This window comes from Scyliorhinus torazame, chromosome 10, assembly GCF_047496885.1.
Source record: "Scyliorhinus torazame isolate Kashiwa2021f chromosome 10, sScyTor2.1, whole genome shotgun sequence".
NCBI classification, from domain to species: domain Eukaryota; kingdom Metazoa; phylum Chordata; class Chondrichthyes; order Carcharhiniformes; family Scyliorhinidae; genus Scyliorhinus; species Scyliorhinus torazame.
The window spans coordinates 89,360,929-89,373,757 of NC_092716.1; the positions used below are offsets into that span (position 1 = coordinate 89,360,929).

Below are 12,829 nucleotides of genomic sequence, written 5' to 3' on the forward strand. Positions count from 1 at the left end.
GAAGCACATCAGGTTTACGTTCACTACTGAGAACATTTATAATTCTGAATTCACCAAATGATCAAGAGATAGTCTTTTCATGGCAGAGAGATCAACAGTACACCTGCTTTGTCTGACTTCAGCTCCAACACTGAAAACAAAACTAAAACACACCCTGCAGCAACAGCCCTAAACGAAAGTAAAAAGCTGACAGACAGCCCAGCTCCATCCACATTCTGAGATCACAGATAAACACCCATTTCTTAAAGGTACATTTCTTAAACACCTATTTCTTGAAGGTACTCTCACATGACACTATCATAAGGTCAGAAGTAGTGATTGAACAGTGTTCAAAACCATTCCTCAAATGATGAATCAGTCTATGTTAGCATACAGCAAGTCGTAAACAACATTCAGGCTCAGACTGATAAGTGGAAAGGAACATCACAAGCGCCAGGCAATGACCATCTCTAACAAGAATAATACTGCAATCTATTCTGATATTCAATGGCATTATCATGGCTGAATCCCCCACTATCAACATCTTGGGTGTGACCAGAAAACGTAACTGGACAAGCCATGTAACTGACTATGGCTACAAGAGCATGACAGAGTCTGGAGGTGTGATATACCGGCCACGTTGCGCTTAAGCGAGAGTGGAACGCGGCCAGTAGATCCCAGGAGAGGCCTCTTGCAGGCTACCCAGCAGCCTTTATGCCTCGTGGTATATACCAAGGCTCGCGAGGTTTTGGAATCCGAATCCTACCCAAAAGGGGCATGAACAAATGGAGGGCACCTAAGTAGGGTTTAAACATAGGGTTTACTGAGGCGAGCTTACCCGGGGTCTACCGGCCCCCCGAGATCTACCAGCTTCCCCAGCAAGGCTGCAGCCGGGCACCATTCAGCACTGGTCCACACATACGTGGACCAGGCAGAACGGCACTCGGGAGTCTCCCAGGTCATCGAAGGCCACTGGATGGCCAGGGGTAGTGCAGGGTGGCTTCCTGGCCCTCCCCTGGAATGCAGGCACCTTGGCACTGCCCAGATGGCACCTTGGCACTGCCACCATGGCACTGTCAAGGGTCAGGATCCAAGGGGAACCATGCCCATGAAAGGATCGTGGAGGGGGATTTGAAGAGTGGGGGTGCTGGGCAGGTAGGTTGGAGGGTGACAGGCGGGGACCTGGAAAGGGGGGGAGGCTGTAAGGGGGCATGTGGGGGCCTGAAGGGAGCCCCTAGGAATCCCATAGTGGGGTGTCCTCACTTGGGGGAGGGGGGAGGGGGTACTGCCCATGTGTGTGGGGGGTGATATGGCCCATGGATGGAGTGACCCACAAGTTTACTTTGAGATTGCGACACCCTATCAAAATGGTGGCTCAATCTCTGAGTTCAGCTCGCCAGTGCTGAAATACATTCTGAAAAAATTTCTAAGTGGGGGCTAAACCAGAGAGAAACTCCTCAGTGCCTAAAAAGTGTCGTTTGGTAGCGGTGGGGAATACGCCGGCATAGCCGACGGACAACTCCCTGCAAAACCCGTCACAAATGAGCAGAACTTTTTCCGTTAAATTCCACCCCTGGAATTCTGCTGCAAATAACTCACCTGCTGACTCCATAAAGCCTCCCGCCATCTACAAGGCACAAGACAAGGAAATGATGGAATACTCTTCACTTCCGTAAATAAGTATAGCTCTAATAACACTCAAGAAGCTTGATACATCCAAGACAAAGCAGCAGGTTTGATCGGCACCCCTTCCACCACCTTACACATCCACGCCCTCCACCAATGATGCGTATTAGATTCATTGTATACCATATATAACATGCACTGTAGCAACTTGTAGTAGTACAATCTGGTACATACATAGTTAATGTAGGACTGTTAATGTAGTACTGCCCACATAGAAGGAGATAAGAAGGCAGACCCAGAGCCAGGAGCAGGCGAGAGACGTGTAAAGGCCTAAGATGAAGTAGCTCCATATCTGTACCTTCTACTTTATACATATATAGTTAGGAGTTGTTAATAAAGACTACAAAGTCTACTTTTTGGTGTTGAAAGCAGAATTCACCAAGGCTCCTTCAGTAGCACCTTCCAAAGTTTTGACCTCCATCACTTCGAAAAGCAAATCTACAAGTTCCCTGCCAAGCCCCACACCATCCTGACTTGCAATTTGTGGTGAACCACTGTATTAGGGGATGTAAGGTAGGACCTGCACTCCAGGTTCGCCAGTAGCTCCTGCCGGCTGGCTCCGGCCACTGAGAACAGTATAAACATGCATGACCTCCAGTGCCCTGCCATTTCACCAGCTGCAGCAGGAGGCCACGCAGGGGTTGGTTGAGAACACTGGGCTAAATCGCTGGCTTTTAAAGCAGACCAAGGCAGGCCAGCAGCACGGTTCAATTCCCGTACCAGCCTCCCCGAACAGGCGCCGGAATGTGGTGACCAGGGGGTTTTCACAGCAACTTCATTGAAGCCTATTTGTGACAATAAGCGATTTTCATTTCATTTTCAACTGACTGTAATAAAGCCACAGTTGTACCCAACTGCATCAATTTATTGCAGTCAGATTTTCCACAGAATAGATATCAGAATTAAGCCCGATCGCCTGCAGCTGAATCCGCACTCGCCCAACGCCAGAAAAGACTTTACTCACTGGTGAGCCTGTTTTGAGGTCTACATCAACGCTGCGGACCCCACGCCAACGGAGGCTCAGAAGATAAACGTCCTGTACTCCAGACTGAGCTCCAGCGTGTTCCCGTTGATCCAAGACACCACAAATTACATGAAAGCAATGGAACTCCTTAAGGAACACTACGAGCAGAAGGGGAACACGCCATTCGCCAGGCATGTACTCGCCACGCGTTCACAACTACCTGGTGAGTCCATCGAAGACTTCTGGCGGGCCCCAATTCCACTCGTCCGGGACTGTGACTGTCAGGCCGTTACGGCCGCCGAACTCGTGAACCTCCTCATCCGCGATGCTTTCGTGACGGGGATTGCGTCGGACTGCATCCGAGAACGATTACTGGAAGGGGCCACGCTCGAACTGGCGGAGACGAAAACCTAGGCGCTCTCCATGACGGTCGCATCCCGTAATGTGCAATCGTACCCCTCCCGCTGCGTTGCCCACCCTTCTACCGCTTCCTACCCCTCCTGGACCCCGCCGACGACCTCCTCAGCCGGGGCCCAGCCTTCCCAATACGCCTGCGCTGCACGCCAATCCGCACACCCCGGGGGTCCCCGCTGCTACTTCTGCGGTCAGCAGAAGCACCCCCGCCAAGACTGCCCGGTCTGCACTGCCATTTGTAAAAGCCTGCAGTAAAAAGGGCAACTTCGCGGCTGTGTGCCAGGCCCGGGCAGTCGCTGCGATCGCGCCCGCTATCGCCCCCTCCGCCACGCCAGACGCACAATGGGAGCCGCCATCTTCTCCTCCCGGGGCCATGTGCGACCAATGGGGGCTGTCATCTTGTCCCCCTTCAGCCACGTACGCCCCATGGGCGCCGCCATCTTGTCCCGACCCCGCAATGTGCGCAATATGGGCGCCGCCATCTTGTCCCGATCCTGCAATGTGTGCACCATGGGCGCTGCCATCTTGTCCCGACCCCGCAATGTGCGCACCATGGGCGCCGCCATCTTGTCCCCCACAAGGTCTCTGGACATCCCGACATCGGAACCGCACACGCTCGCCACCCGAAGCATCCGACGGCTACCCGCAGTTCACTTCGGTGACGCTGGACCAATCTTGCCCGCACAACCTGGCCACCGCGTTGACAACGGTGAAAATCAACGGCCACGCGACCTCGTGCCTGCTGGACTCCGGGAGCACCGAAAGCTTCGTACACCCAGATACGGTAAGGCGCTGCTCCCTCGCGGTCCACCCTGCCAATCAAAGGATTTCCCTAGCCTCCGGATCCCACTCCGTCCCGATCCGGGGCTTCTGTACAGTCACCCTCGCTGTCCAGGGCGTATAATTTAGTAACTTCCGCCTCTATGTCCTTCCTAATCTCTGCGCTGCACTCCTGTTGGGCCTGGACTTCCAGTGCAACCTCCAGAGCCTCACCCTCAAATTCGGCTGGCTCTTACCCCTCCCTTACCGTTTGTGGCCTCGCGACCCTCAAGGTCGACCCCCCTCCCTTTTTGCCCATCTAACTGCGGATTGCAAGCCCGTTGCCACTAGGAGCAGACGGTACAGCACCCAGGACAAGACCTTCATCAGGTCCGAAGTCCAGTGGCTGCTTAAGGAGGGTATTAGCGAGGCCAGTAACAGCCCCTGGAGAGCCCAAGTGGTAGTGGTTAAAACTGGGGAGAAACACAGGATGGTCGTGGACTACAGCCAGACCATCAATTGGTACACGCAGCTCGACGCGTACCCCTCCCACGCATATCTGATATGGTCAATCAGATTGCACAGTACCGGGTCGTCTCAACAATTGACCTGAAATCCGCCTACCACCTGCTCCCCATCCGGAAGTCGGACCGGTGATACACGGTCTTCGAGGCAGACGGTCGCCTCTATCACTTCCTTAGGGTCCCTTTCGGCGTGACAAATGGGGTCTCGGTCTTCCAATGGGAGATGGACCAAATGGTCGACCAGTACGGTTTGCGGGCCACCTTTCCGTACTTAGATAATGTCACCATCTGCGGCCATGGCCAGCAGGATCACGATGCCAACCTCGATAAATTCCTCCGCACTGCCACTCTTCACAACCAGACCTATAACAAAGAGAAGTGTGTGTTCAGCACGACCAGGTTAACCATTCTCGGCTATGTAGTCCAAAACGGACTTCTCGGGCCCTGCCCCGACCGCATGCCCCCCCTCATGGAACTTCCACTCCCCCTCTGCCCCAAGGCCCTCAAAAGCTGCCTGTGGTTCTTTTCCTACTACGCCCAGTGGGTCCCAAACTATGCGGACAAGGCCCGCCCACTCATTCAGTCCATCTAATTCCCCCTCGCGGCCGAGGCACAACACGCTTTCGCCCGCATCAGATCAGACATCGCCAAGGCCGGGATGTGCGCAGTGGACGAGTCACTGCGTTTCCAAGTAGAAAGCGACGCTTCAGACGTCACCCTTGCCGCCACTCTAAACCAGGCAGGCAGACCCGTGGCATTCTTTTCCCGCACCCTTCATGCCTCTGAAATTCGACACTCATCCGTCGAAAAGGAGGCCCAAGCTATCATTGAAGCTGTGCGGCATTGGAGGCATTACCTGGCCGGTAAGAGATTCACTCTCCTTACGGACCAACGGTCGGTGGCCTTCATGTTCAATAACACACAGCGGGGCAAGATCAAAAATGATAAAATCTTGCGGTGGAGAATCGAGCTCTCCACCTATAATTACGAGATTTTGTATCGCCCCGGTAAACTCAATGAGCCCCCAGGTGCCCTCTGGAGGTACATGTGCCAGCGCACAAGTGGACCAACTCTGGGCCCTACACGACAGCCTTTGTCACCCGGGGGGGGGGGGGTCACTCGATTGTCTCACCTGGTCAAAGCTCGCAATCTGCCGTACTCTGTCGAGGAAGTAAGGACAGTCACCAGGGACTGCCAGGTCTGTGCGGAGTGCAAGCTGCACTTCTACCGGCCAGACTGTGCGCGCCTGGTGAAGGCTCCCCGCCCCTTTGAACGCCTCAGCATGGATTTCAAAGGGCCCCTCCCCTCCACCGACCGTAACACGTATATTCTCAGTGTGGTCGATGAGTACTCCAGATTCCCCTTCGCCATCCCATGCCCCGATATGACGTCTGCCACAGTCATCAAGGCCCTCAGCACCATCTTCCCTCTGTTCGGTTTCCCTGCCTACAGCCACAGTGACAGGGGATCCTCATTCATGAGTGATGAGCTGCGTCAGTTCCTGCTCAGCAGGGGTATAGCCTCCAGCAGGAAGACCAGCTACAACCCCCGGGGAAATGGGCAAGTAGAACGGGAGAATGGGACGGTTTGGAGGGCCGTCCAGCTGGCCCTACGGTCCAGGAACTTCCCAGCCTCTCGCTGGCAGGAAGTCCTCCCTGACGCTCTACACTCCATCCAGTCACTATTGTGCACCGCCATTAATAACACACCCCATGAATGTGTTTTTACCTTCCCCAGGAAGTCCACATCCGGGGTGTCGCTCCCGACTTGGCTCGCAGCTCCAGGACCGGTCCTTCTCCGTAGGCACGTCTGACTCCACAAGGCGGACCCCTTGGTGGACAGGGTTCACCTGCTCCACGCCAACCCTCAATCTGCCTATGTTGAGTTCCCCGACGGCCGCCAAGATACTGTATCATTCAGGGACCTGGCACCGTCAGGTTCCACCTCAACACACCCCCCACCCATGCGCCCCCCCCTCCCATCGCACTGCCAATATTGGCCCCACCAGACCACTCCCCCCTTTTTCCGCACAAGAGGACGAAGAGGACTTTGGCACGCTCCCGAAGTTCCCCGGTGACTGGCCAGCATCAGCACCGCCACCATCGCCATCGGTGTCACCTCCACCACCGCCAACACTGACTTTGCCGCCACCGTTACGCCACTCCCAACGAAGCACCGGACCGGCTGAACCTTTGACGGGCTAAGGACCGTCAACATGGACTTTTCGTTTTTTTTCCTACCACTGTACATAATTGCACTATTTGTATATAGTTTCACGTCACCCCCGCCGGACTCAATTTTAACAGGGGGTGAATGTGGTGAACCACTGTATTAGGGGATGTAAGGTAGGACCTGCACTAAAGGTTCGCTGGTAGCTCCTGCCGGCTGGCTCCGCCCACTGAGTACTGTATAAATATGCATGACCTCCAGTGCCCTGCCATTTTGCCAGCTGCAGCAGGAGGCCACGCATCTGACTGTAATAAAGCCACAGTTGTACCCAACTTTAGTCTTTGTGCAATTGATCGTGCATCACAATTGTATCATTGTTTCTTCACTGTCACTGTGTAAGAATCCTGGAATTCCTCTTTAGCACACTGCAAGGACTGCTGCAGTTCATGAAGGCAGGTCATCACCTTCTCAAGAGCAATTAGTAATAAGCAACAATGCTGGCCTCACTGGAGATACTCATCTCCCATGAAGGAATATGAGTGGGTATAGTCTTCAACAGAAGCACAAATACAATTCAGTCCCCATTTAAGTCATAAGTGTTTACAATATTTGATTTCAAATTATCCATTGTATATTAAAAATCTTGATCTTGGCATAGTTCGTAATTATACCATTACAAGATATTTACAGTTCCTGTTATAAAAAGTGACAGAAAAATGTGACAGCAGCTGCAGACTTTAAATGTTTAATAGACCGTTAATATAAATATAGAAAGGTATATATTTGAAACAAAGGACCACAGTGCTGTGAATGTAAAATGCATTGTAGTATAAGCTTTATGAAAAAGAAAACATGTCAACCCTTTTAAACGTTATGACTTTAGAAATATCAAACCGATGTGCATGAATAATAATTCAGGCCGAATGTTTAATTTATGGAATGTAGATAGACTTTGAGAAAGGTAAAGGGCGTGTGTGTGGTCAGAGAGCAGCAGCGCCCGGAACTTGGCGACAGGAATCAGAGGCGGACGGAAGGAGTTGCGTGTGAGACAAGAAGAGCGGAGTAGGAGAGGTGAGAGTGAGGGTGAGGCCCGGGGGCAGTGGCCCCCGGGAACCAAGGGGTTAGGGGTATCCCCTGGCCCGGCGAGGCGCGGGGGGAAGGATGTTGTTTGAATGCTGACCGGGCACCGGCGTCCTTGGGTTATTATTTCACTTCCTGCGGCCGGGCTCCCTTCGGTTCGACGTCGGGACAAGTTGTTTATTTTCTTCACCATTTATTCAGGGCCTGTTTCCAGTTAATCCCGTGGGTTGAATATTGGCCTCCGTGCCGAGGTAATGAGGCGGCAGCATCCCTGCCCTGTACCTCCCGGGAAACATGACTTTCTGAGATGTGGAACTTGTGTCTTCCCCCGAAAGCCTGCCATTTACATAGCGTCTTTTCGCCACCTAAGGGCTCCATCAGGTGCTTTGGAGTGGAGTCACCGTTGTAATGAAGGAAACTTGGCAGCCAATTTGTGCACTCCAAGAGCTTCCACGGCAGCAATGTTTTCGGTGCTGGTTCAAGAAAAAAAAATATTAGTCAGGACACTGGGAACTTTCCTCGCAATCTTTCATTGGGTTGAGACTCGGACAAGGTGACAAAACCTCAAAATCAGAGCCAGGCTATTCAGGAGAAGAGCTGAGAAATATTTCTTGAAAAAAAGTGTGGAATGCTTCTTTAGAAGTGGCAGCTTTTCCTACATTATGGCATATACTTCTGTGGTGAATGTATTACTGCTACCATTCACCATTGTATTACATTACATGACATTGTATTGTATTATGTTGATGCCCTTGTGGGCTCTGCCTATGGCTCCGCCCCCTCGGGGGAGGTATATAGATCTGCAGCCTGTTGGCGGCACTCAGTACAGAGCAGTCGCAGGCAGGCACAGTTCTAGCTGATTAAAACCACAGTTCACTTCAACTCTGCGTCTCGTGTGAATTGATGGTCGCATCAACTTCAAAAGTGCTTCCTTGGCTAGAAGATGCTTTGTTTGGCCGGTGACCCTGAAAAGTGTTCTATAAACACATTGTTATCTTCTTTGAAATGCCACGCCAATTAATGATTTTAAATTTGAGGATTGATCAGGATTTTGAAAGGATATGGAGTCAAGGCAATTGGATGGAGTTAAGAGCCCGATCAGCCATGATCTTATTGATTGACAGAACTGATTGATGCACCCTGTTCCTATGTTCCTTGTGCGTTTCAGTTCACATGAAAAGACAAATAGTTGACACTTCAGTGCAATATTGAAGGAGGTCCTGAGAGTATGTTCTAGAATGGGGACAGAAGTCCTTTACCTCAGGGATAACAATGTTGACACCGAGTTAAGATTTACTGGATAGGACAAGGAATTCTGAGGATCCTGCTGTTTCCTTTTACGTGGGTCGTGAAGGTATTACTGCTTGATGCAATATTCAATGAAATCAAAGTAATGACAACATGAACCATTAATCTCAGGCATTGGAGAGGTGCTGCTTCTGTAGATCTTTTTAAGATAGGGAGAAAAGAACTATATTTGTCATTTTGTTTCATAAATTTACAAATTTTATTGGGAAGATTGGATGCATATTTTAAGCAGAGGAAGATGCAGCAGAATGGATGGTGAACAGTGCAGTTGTATGAATTTTGAGTTGCTTGAGGAAAAAGCACAGAGGATGATCACTTTGCCCCTATGTTGTGAACCTCAATGCATTAATAGTTTTTTGTTTTTGTTTGGCTGGGAAACAGGGTTGATGAGGTTAATATGGTTGATGTGGTGTGCATGGACTTTCAATAGGCATTTGATAACATGCCACATAACAAGCTTGTAAGTAGAGCTATGGAATAAAAGGGACAGAGCAGCATGGACACACAGTTGGCTGACTGACAGGAAACAGAGAATACTGGTGGACAAAGTGGAGCACAGTGCAGTTGCCCAGGGATCTAAATCACAACCACTGTTTTTCTTGATAGAAATGAATGACCTGGATTGGATTGTGCAGGAATTTCAAAGTTTGCAGACGACACAAAACTTGGAAGTATTGCGAACTGTGAATAGACTTCAAGAGGGCATAGGCTTATGGAATGAGTGGAGATGTGACAGATGAAATATAATGCTGAGAAATGTGAGGTGATACAATTTGGTAGGAAGAATAAAGAGGGTTATATAGAGTAAAGGATACAATTCCAAAGTGGGTGCAGGAACAGAGGAACCTGGGAGCATTTATGCACAAATATATGAAGATGGCAGAGCAGGTACATAAAAAGCAAGAGGGTAGCCAGGGAAAGGGTTGGCCCACTGAAGGATAGGCAAGGGAATCTACGTGTGGAGCCAGAGGAAATGGGCGAGGTACTAAATGAATACTTTGCATCAGTATTCACCAAAGAGAAGACATTGGTAGATGTTGAGTCTGGAGAAGGGTATGTAGATAGCCTGGGTCACATTGAGATCCAAAAAGATGAGGTGTTGGGCGTCTTAAAAAATATTAAGGTAGATAAGTCCCCAGGGCCTGATGGGATCTACCCCAGAATACTGAAGGAGGCTGGAGAGGAAATTGCTGAGGCCTTGACAGAAATCTTTGGATCCTCACTGTCTTCAGGGGATGTCCCGGAGGACTGGAGAATAGCCAATGTTGTTCCTCTGTTTAAGAAGGGTAGCAAGGATAATCCAGGGAACTACAGGCCGGTGAGCCTTACTTCAGTGGTAGGGAAATTACTGGAGAGAATTCTTCGAGACAGGATCTACTCCCATTTGGAAGCAAATGGACGTATTAGTGAGAGGCAGCACGGTTTTGTGAAGGGGAGGTCGTGTCTCACTAACTTGATAGAGTTTTTCGAGGAGGTCACTAAGATGATTGATGCAGGTAGGGCAGTGGATGTTGTCTATATGGACTTCAGTAAGGCCTTTGACAAGGTCCCTCATGGTAGACTAGTACAAAAGGTGAAGTCACACGGGATCAAGGTTGAGCTGGCAAGGTGGATACAGAACTGGCTAGGTCATAGAAGGCAGAGAGTAGCAATGGAAGGATGCTTTTCTAATTGGAGGGCTGTGACCAGTGGTGTTCCACAGGGATCAGTGCTGGGACCTTTGCTCTTTGTAGTATATATAAATGATTTGGAGGAAAATGTAACTGGTCTGATTAGTAAGTTTGCAGACGACACAAAGGTTGGTGGAATTGCGGATAGCGATGAGGACTGTCAGAGGATACAGCAGGATTTGATTGTTTGGAAACTTGGGCGGAGAGATGGCAGATGGAGTTTAATCCGGACAAATGTGAGGTAATGCATTTTGGAAGGGCTAATGCAGGTAGGGAATATACAGTGAATGGTAGAACCCTCAAGAGTATTGAAAGTCAAAGAGATCTAGGAGTACAGGTCCACAGGTCATTGAAAGGGGCAACACAGGTGGAGAAGGTAGTCAAGAAGGCGTACGGCACGCTTGCCTTCATTGGCCGGGGCATTGAGTATAAGAATTGGCAAGTCATGTTGCAGCTGTATAGAACCTTAGTTAGGCCACACTTGGAGTATAGTGTTCAATTCTGGTCGCCACACTACCAGAAGGATGTGGAGGCTTTAGAGCGGGTGCAGAAGAGATTTACCAGAATGTTGCCTGGTATGGAGGGCATTAGCTATGAGGAGCGGTTGAATAAACTGTTTGTTCTCACTGGAACGAAGGAGGTTGAGGGGAGACCTGATAGAGGTCTACAAAATTATGAGGGGCATTGACAGAGTGGATAGTCAGAGGCTTTCCCCCAGGGTAGAGGGGTCAATTACTAGGGGGCATAGGTTTAAGGTGAGAGGGGCAAGGTTTAGAGTAGATGTATGAGGCAAGTTTTTTACGCAGAGGGTAGTGGGTGCCTGGAACTCGCTACCGGAGGAGGTGGTGGAAGCAGGGACGATAGTGACATTTAAGGGGCATCTTGACAAATATATGAATAGGATGGGAATAGAGGGATACGGACCGAGGAAGTGTAGAAGATTGTACTTTAGTCGGGCAGCATGGTCGGCACGGGCTTGGAGGGCCGAAGGGCCTGTTCCTGTGCTGTACATTTCTTTGTTCTTTGTTGAGAAAGCAGAATTTATAAAGAGGCAAAACGCACAAAAACACATTACGATGAACCTTTATAAAACATTGTCTGTGGCCTCAGCTGGATTAATATATGTCCAATTATACATGGCACCCTTTAGGAAGGATGTGAAGGCATTGGTGAGGGTGTGAAAAAGATTTATATGAATAGTTCAATGGATGAGAGACTTTGCGTACATGGATAAATTGGTGAAGGTGGAATTTTTCTTACAGAAGGGAAGGTTGAGAAGAAATCTGATAAATGTATTCAAAATCATGAGGGGTCTGGGCAGAGTAGATTGGGAGAAACTGTTCCCATTGATGGAATGGCTGAAAACCAGAGGATGTCTTTAAAGTGATTGGCAAAAGAACAAGATGTGGAATGTGGAAAAAATGTTAACATAGTAAATAGTTTGGGTCTGGAACACATTGCTCAGAGTGTGGTGAAGCAAATTCGATCATGGCTTTCAAAAGAGATTTGGGTAAGTATCTGAAAGGAATACAGTGAAACTGCGATTGGTCAAACTCAGATAACACAAAATTCCGGTTATGTCAAAGTCACCAACCATTCCGACCTGCGGAGTAGCAAATTGCACAGAATGATGCATGTGATAAGCTGCAATTCTGCACTGGTAACTTTGGATAAGCTGCAATTCTGCACTGGTAACTTTGGATGAGCTGAAGTTGACTATGCTTATATGACTGTTGTGACCAATCAGTGGAATCATAGAATCATAAAATTTACAGTGCTAAGGAGGCCGTTTGGCCCATCAAGTCTGCATCAGCCTTTGGAAAGAGCACCCTACTTAAGCCTAGGCCCCACCCTATCCCAGTAACCCTCCTAACCTTTTGGACACTAAGGGCCAATTTAGCACAGTCAATCCACCTAACCACATCTTTGGACTGTGGGAGGAAACTGGAGCAGCCGGAGGAAACCCACACACTCGTGAGGAGAAAGTGCAAACTCCATGCAGACAGTCATTTGAGACCAGAATTGAACCCAAATCCTTGGAGCTGTGAGGCAGAACTGTGCCACCGTGCCTCCCTTGGTACTTGACAACACGAGTGTGGAATTGTGGAACACTATACAAGCCATCATTTGACATCAAGATCTTCCAAAGCTTTCGAGTGTAACTAAACCCGAGAAAGTTAAAAGTGCTTTTGATCAGAGAGAACGTAAAGTTGATGTATCAGATGGAAAATGATGGCTCGTAGCTCTGGGATTTCCATTGCAGCATGAAAACACTA

General features: G+C 49.6%; 1 protein-coding gene across 1 annotated transcript in view; it reads left to right on the plus strand.

The window, feature by feature from the left end:
• Positions 1 to 7,451: 7,451 nt before the first annotated feature.
• Positions 7,452 to 12,829, plus strand: part of psme3ip1 (proteasome activator subunit 3 interacting protein 1) — a 152,006-nt gene continuing 146,628 nt past the window's right edge. Inside the window, exon 1 of the mRNA XM_072518403.1 lies at positions 7,452 to 7,566. The gene's annotated coding sequence lies outside the window, so the exon portion shown is untranslated. The remainder of the gene's footprint in view (positions 7,567 to 12,829) is intronic.